Source organism: Balaenoptera musculus, chromosome 7 (assembly GCF_009873245.2).
Source record: "Balaenoptera musculus isolate JJ_BM4_2016_0621 chromosome 7, mBalMus1.pri.v3, whole genome shotgun sequence".
Taxonomy (NCBI): domain Eukaryota; kingdom Metazoa; phylum Chordata; class Mammalia; order Artiodactyla; family Balaenopteridae; genus Balaenoptera; species Balaenoptera musculus.
Genome location: NC_045791.1, coordinates 101126429 through 101134306, shown reverse-complemented (window position 1 = coordinate 101134306; position 7878 = coordinate 101126429). Strand labels below are relative to the sequence as shown.

Below are 7878 nucleotides of genomic sequence, written 5' to 3'. Positions count from 1 at the left end.
GAAAGTCTTATTTCTTGTTTCTTTCAATAATTTTAGCAAACATCTGCTAAGAGCTCCCAGGGGTATATTTTGCACAGAACTGAAAAATGACTGCTGGTAATGCTAAGAGCCTGCTACTTTCGGAATATGTAACCCAGCTAATATGCATTACAATTTAATAAATCCATGAATGGATATTACATGGAGATTGTAGACCAGCTGTTCCCTGCTAAAACAAGCCAGAGGAACAGGGGTTGTAGCTAGAGGGATTCAGGTTCAATATAAGGAAGCTGAAGAAGTTGCTGGTGAGATTTTTGAGTGCACTATGAAGATCCTTACTCAGAAGGTTGAATGTTGTCACTACTGGCCTGTGATTTCCAAGTCTTGCAAGTTAAAAAAAGAACAAAAATATCTATTTGTATTTTAAACTTAGATGAAAATTGTTGTATTTACTGAAACAAGTTCTCAAGCAGTACTGAAAATAAGGAGGAAAATCTCCTTTCAAAATTTCTAGAGTTAAACTAGAACCTGTTCACCCTCTCTGTCTCTGTCTTAACATAGCAAAAACTGAATCCCTGAAGATTGTAGAAGTGATTTCAGGCCTTGTACCAATCCTCTACCATCACAATTTTCTCACTGGACTTTTCAATAAATTCCCTGTCCGTTACACTGACAACCAGAGTCAGACCTGGAGTAACACTGAAGCAACAAGGTTCCTTCAATTTAGACAGTAATCTTCTGATGTCGAATGCTTTCTTGTTTAGTGTCTCATTTAATCTTCCCAACAATCCTACAAAACAGGCATAGTTGTCTCCATTTCCTGATAAGAAAAGTGAGAATCATGGGAGGACCTGTGCAAAATTACCTGCTTTGTAAGTGGCAAAGCCAGGGGTAAAACCAGTTTTAAATCCTAGCTAAGGGCTCTTTATCATATCTCAGTAATTTTGATGTACTCATTATTTTTTTTTTCCAGGGCACTCCACCTTCTAACAATGTGGCTGATTTGTTTGGAATGAGCCTCCATATACACCCTTCTAAGAAACTGAAACAAGTTCTCAAGCAGTACTGAAAATAAGGAGGAAAATTTCTTTTCAAAATTTCTAGAGTTAAAATAAAACCTGTTCACCCTCTTTGTCTCTGTCTTAACATAGCAAAAACTGAATCCCTGCAGATTGTAGAAGTGATTTCAGGCCTTGTACCAAGCCTCTACCATCACAATTTTCTCACTGGACTTTTCAATAAATTCCCTGTCCGTTACACTGACAACCAGAGTCAGACCTGGAGTAAGACTGAAGCAACAAGGTTCCTTCAGTTTCAAAGAAAGGACTCAGACTGGAGCTTTCCAGAAAGCACCCTTGATGCAGAACATTCCTACTTATCCATTCACCATAAGCATTGACAGTCTGGCTTTTCCACTCATCAGTTGTGTGGCAAGTTATTTAATATCTGTATGTCTCGGTTTCCTCATCAGTATAAATGTAAATTATAATAGTACCTACCTCAAAGGGCTGTTGTGAAGGAAAACTAATTTAACACCTAATTTGCCTGGAGCAAACTGTGCTTGGAACAAAATATGTGGAGTGGAAACGTCGGCTAATATCACAAATTTGCCATCAACTCTAGATGCCAAACTTGGCTTCCAAACATGTGACAAGATAGCTAAATAATTTTATAAAAATCATCTATAAATATACCTCTTTTTAAGGTACTGGAAGAATGCAGGGATGAATAAAAAGTAATATCCAAGAGGTTTGTCATTCAGTGGAGGAGATATAGAATATGTGTACATTTCTATAGTCCAAGGCACAATAAATAATGTAAGACCAGAGCACAAAGGAAGCAGACATTCTTAATAGCTGGAAGAATCTGATAAGATTTGTAGGCGTGGTGAAACTTTGAATATCTTACTTGCCTGGAGTCTTCACAGTACCTGACTCAGTGGCAGCTGCATAGCAGGTGCTCAGTGGATATATAAGGAGTGACTGAGTGTGGCAGGTAGAGGTCAGAGGTTTGGGGAAAGCTTCTTTGGAGGGGAAAGAGTATAAACCAAACATGGAGGCATGGAAAGGATCCAGTTAGGAAGTCCATGACTGGTGGATTCATACGTTGGGGGTCAGCGATGAAGCAATCATCAACATAGATTTAGTTTTAGATATTGGACAGTCTTGAATGACATTCTAGAGATTTAAATTATATGTGATACCAATGGAGACAAACAGAACATCAGATAGTTCCAAGAAGGATCTGGTGTGATTAGATATGAACTATAGGAACATGCCTTTTATGATTTTGAGGAATGTTAGGACAGTGATCTTATTAATTATATTAACAAGACCACAGCCACTCCTCTCATAAGGTTGCCCATGTTGTGAGTTAAAAGTTATTAGTTGAAATTTTTGTCCTCAACACCTAAGGACTCTAGTAAGATGGGCTTAGCAAGTGGCATGTAGACAAGAAAGAGCGTCTTTGCTATCCCTAAGCCTAGATCGTAACCTGGGGGCTGTGCTCCTGCTGTCCTCGAGAAAGGACAGAAACTTCTGAGATTAGTGGACTGAAATATATATGAAAGAGAATTGATGAGTAAGGCAACTAGATGACTCAATCTCCCCCATGTGGGAGAAGTCCCGGGCTACTTTGCCATTCCTGGTCCATAAAAGGAGAAAGCAAAAGAATGAGCCATGCCAATGTGTGTGATCATTAATCCACAGTGACCCTGCTCATTAGTAAATGCAGCCCAGGCACATGCCTGAAATCTGACTCATTAAATGAGTGTTCTTCCTCCTGGAGAGAAGAAAAGAAGGTTCAGGGGAAAGTAGGTGTTTGTCTTTTCAGAATCCTACCTGGAATATGACTTAAAGAGAACTGTTAGAGACAGAGAGAATTTGAGCAAGGTCAGTGTCGTGAGGAAAGAGAGTTTGATTTCAAAGACTTCGAAGAATCTGATCCGATGTTGGGTTGAGAGATACAGAGGCATTGAAGATGATTATCATTTTGCCATCTCTTGTGACTGGGAGGATGGCGTTGCTGCCATTAACTGAAATAAGCAATGAAGAGGCCAGGATGATTTCTCTTCTTTTGCAGTTTTCCTGTAGCTTAAAACAAAACATATCAGCTTGTACCCGGAGACTACCTTAAGGCTGAGAAGAGCTATAAGTTAATTAACAAGTAATATTACAGTGTTAGGAGAAAGGAAAGGATGAAATTACCTTTTTTTCCTTTTTCTAGAGAATAAGGAATAGCAAAGTAGAATTCTTCAGGAGGCAGATAGACTCAGTGTCCTGAAACAAATGGCTGCTTGTTTGACATCCTTTTTGTGTCTCAGAGGATCTCAAGAAACATCTAAGAGGTGCTGAAAGCTTTTAGAAGGATTATGTAAAAAAATTTGTGAAAGAAGGCAGTCATAGAAATTACTCTCTAGGCAATATTTTCATAGCTGAACAGAGAGCCTTTGCTTTTGGAACTGTTTAGGTATATGAAAGAAAAGAAGAGACTCCTCTTTAAAGCCAGCAATGGTATTTTAAAAAGAAGGGCAGGAACAACATAATGATTCTAGGCTCATGAAGAAAGACACACATATGTAACTTAGTATTTGCCCTAATATCACTGAAGGGAACTGGTGAGGGGCCTAGGATAGACAACTGAGATAAGAAGTGCTGAAATGTAGTTAATAGTCCAGGTTAATATTTGGGGAAGACAAGAAAAAGCTTATGACAGAAAAGGGACTCAAACTCAGTAACTGCTAACAAGTCATGCAATTTAAGAGAACACGCAAATGAATGAGGATCAACTCCCAACAAAGATTGGAAGGCCCAAGAGCTGGAGACTTAGGCAACTGTCAGAGGCAAGAATAGACAATGTCCAAGATCCAAGATGGTAGTTTGAGCCACGGGGACAATTGTAATAGTAGGGCTGGAACTTTGGCCAGTGGCTGGGGGAAAACTGTAGGAACCCACTGTAGTAGTAGGAAGAAGGACCGTGGTAAGTTAGAGTGTTTTCATTTGGGTTCTTTTTAGGACAAGAGTCAGTTCTCAGGATGGGTTATTTTGAGTCCTTATGCAAGAATGAGTAAGCTCTTCATGTACATATATGGAATGATCTCTCAGAATAAAACAAAAGAAATACAGAGCACTTGGTATAGTATGCTAGCAATTGTGTAAAATAAAAGTTGTATGGCTATATATATCTAATCTATCTTAGAACTTCTGGAAGGATACACAAGAATTTGCAATAGTGATTTCTTGGTAAGTGGTCATGAAGAACTGAGGAAAAGAAAAAAGGAATGGAAAGAAGACTTTAACTTATACCTATAAATTGTTATATGACCTTGGAAAAATTAAAGATATATGTTTTAAAAAGAGTGCTGCTTGGGGATTTCATGTGAGACTAAACAGGATTACATGTGTTGGGAAGGGTAGAGAATGAGGTGATAGTCATCTCACATGATGGAAGGAAATGTTTTGTTTTAATAAGTTGTTTCAAATATTTATCATCCATAATTTAATGTGTTTAATGTGTAAGTTAGAAACTTTAACTCATAGAAATCCAATGTGTGAAGTGAGTCCAGATTAGAGATGAATTTCCTTGGAGAATAGAAATCAATCAAAACACCTACTTTGGGGGCTTCACAGATCTCTGACTCTTTCTTGCTATCTTCAGCAGTATAATTAACAATCAGGGGCAAACCTAAGGGATGAACAAACTTCTTGTATGTGAAATTGTGAAGTAAACTCCATGTGGCAATAGCTGAGTGATAGAGCTCTTCCTACTTGCAGGTATTTTTGTTTGTTTGTTTGTCTTTATTAGTTGGTGTCAGCAATGTTTTGGTTTTAAAAACACTGACGAATCAACTCACTAACTGAACCAAACCCAACAAAACAAACCAGAAAAGAGAGACAAAGATGATGGTGATGAAGAGAAACACTTGTATTTCACAGTTCTGCTCAGGACTAGTTTTTCTTGAAACAGTTTTCCATTAAGTCACACAGCAGCTTATGATACCAATTCGTGGTTCATTAAAAACCTTTCTCCTGCCTGGAGCTCTCTTTGCAGTCAGTGGGAACACAAATGGAAAGAGATTTTAGAGTGATGGTGTGTGGGTTCTTACTGTGAGTGAAATCCCATTCAGGATGACTGAAGGATTGATTTGTGCAAGTTATGGATGCAGTATTGACTCTAAATAGGTGTTGGGTTCAACTTTGGGAAGAACTGGAAAACCTGTGGGAGAATAGATTTATAGTCAGGTGTTACTATGTCAAGGCAATGCTTTTAAGTTATGGCCAACCAAAATGTTTTAACAGTGTGCAAAGAAATAATTTAGTTAAGTAATTATAAAGAAAATGTTAAAAGCGAAGATTTTTAGATTTAATCCTGTTTCTGGGATTTCCTCATTTTATTTTCATCCTCTACAACCTCAGTGCCTCAGTTCTTACCGTTTCGGAAATGGGGAGATCAATGCTGCTTCACGAGGTTACTAGAAGAAACAACTTAAGAAATAGGTTTGGGGGATTGAGAGGTACCATCTTCCAGTTACAAAATAAATGAGTCACAGGTATGAAATGTACAGTGTGGCGAATATAGTCAATAATAATGTAGTATCTTTATATGGTGACAAAAGGTAACTAGACTTATCCTAGTGATCATTTTGAAATGTATAGAAATATCACATCACTTTGTGATTGAACTAACATAGTGTTGTCGGTCAATTATACTTCAAAAACAAACAAACAAAAAAAATAGAAAAAGAGATCAAATTTGTGATTACCAGAGGCAGGGGTGGGGAGAGGGGGAATCGGATGAAGGTGGTCAAAAGGAACAAACTTGCAGTGATAAGATAAATAAGTACTATAAATTCAATGTACGACCTGAATAATATAATTAACATGGCTGTGTATGTATGAAAGTTGTTCAAAGAATAATCATGAGTTCTCCTCATAAGTAAAATATATATTGTTTCTTTTTCTTTTATTATGTATCTATATGAGTTGCTGGATGTTCACTAAACTTATTGCAGTAACCATTTCACAATGTATGTAAGTCAAATAATTATGCTGTACACCTTAAACTTATACAGACCTGTCTGTCAATTATATCTCAATAAGATTGGAAGAAAAAAAGCAATGTTATTGCAGTCATTCTGCAAGGATGAAATATTAAAATTTTGGAAAAATTTTATCAATGCAAAAAAGATTGTCGATTGGATTTATTGATAACTCTGATATTTCACCTGTTCTTTTGGGTTATGTTCCTTTGACGTATCAATAGTTTACTTAGCTGCTCTTTTGGAGATGTTCTGATCGAAAATTGAACCAACATTTCTTTCCTTATTCATATAAGTTCTTCTTTCAGTTTTTAAACGTCTCTTCTTTGATCTAAAGCTTTTTTGGAGGCTTTTATTTCTTCTAGAATGTAAGCTAGAATCATGGAGAAGAATTTTCTGCAGTACTCTAGTCTTGCTTATAACAGTAAGTTCTTTAAAACTTTCATAACTGATGTTTCCAAGGGTTCACAATTAAATATTAATACATTGGGGTTGAACTACAAAACACCAATTTCTGGAGGAAAGAGTCAAACAGTCAACAAACCAACAAATGGTGAGAGCTAGTAAATACTCTGAGATTCTAGCTATTTATCATCGGTGTTTGGTAATTGTGATTTATTGGGGAAAGTTACAATTCTCTGAGTTCATCAGGCTTTCACTTCTGTATTGTGGCCCAGGCTTACTGCATTTGTTTGTAACGTAAATCATGTCTGGATACCAAAGACTACAGACCTGCTAACTTTTAAGCTTTTGATTTTTTTTTTTTTTTGTATTCTTTGTGTTTCCTTATTAGGAAATCTTGATGCTATGCTCTAATGCATATTATTTTCTTAAAAGAAATGTCATCCAGAAATATTATTTGATATAAGGGTTACTAGAAGACAGGTGAGCTTCGAATTTATGGCATTTGACATCTCTTTTTTAAAAAAAAAAAAATAAACAAAACTCTTCTTGGTGTCATTTTGGATCAGAATCACCTACACAAAGACTGTTGTTTCTTGAAATCCTGACAGTAAGCAGTTTATTAGCTCATATTGTGGATAGTTAAAAAATTAGCATACTAAATATTGCTTTAAGTTACAGGTTACTGTCTCCCTTCTTTTATGAAATCCCCTCAGAATGCTTTGCTCTTAAATCTTTACTTGCTAGGTTCCTTCCTGTCATTCAAAGTTCACATCAAATGTCATTTCCTCAAGTAGGAAATGATGTCTAAAGCTCTAATGCTTTCTAAAGTGGTCCCCTGCCATTACTCTCTATCACATTACCTTATTTTATGTCAATATCTGAAATCATCTTACCTATCTGTTTCCTTTTTATTGTCTGTATCCTCTTAGTAGGAGAAACCTTTGTGAGGGCCGAGATCCTGCCCTTCTTGTTTTCAGCTGTATCCTCAGAGCTATAGCCTCAGTTTGGGACTCAGGATGTAATAGACACTCAATAAATACTTAAAAAAATTCAATAAACAAATTAAATTGGAGTTACCAAGAGCTTTTTTCCCCTGCAGTTTACTATGTGTATAATCTTGAGCACATTCTTTAATCTCATTCATCTTATTTCTTTCTTTGTAGAATATTGAGTTGAGGAGCATGACTTAAAAGGTTGCTTTAAGGTTGAAAAGCGTGACAGCTTTAACTTTGAAAATTCCATTTAATTAGTGTAGTTTAATGTCAAGAAAGCCCTTTGCATTGGGTTACTCTACTAGCAGACATCTGTAATATTTTAGCCAAATTATTGTTTTCCTTGGATTTTGAGAGGAAATTTTCCTACCTTATATTTTTTCCTCTCTTGGATACTTCCTTTCTGCTATAACATTGACTTGACATCATGGCATAGAAGAAAAAAGACCACTGTTTAAAAGGACA

General features: G+C 36.4%; 1 long non-coding RNA gene across 1 annotated transcript in view; it reads left to right on the top strand.

The window, feature by feature from the left end:
* Positions 1 to 1109, top strand: part of LOC118897724 — a 66875-nt gene extending 65766 nt beyond the window's left edge. The window contains exon 2 of the long non-coding RNA XR_005020538.1: positions 953 to 1109. This is a non-coding gene — a long non-coding RNA (uncharacterized LOC118897724). The remainder of the gene's footprint in view (positions 1 to 952) is intronic.
* The last annotated feature ends 6769 nt before the right edge of the window (positions 1110 to 7878 follow it).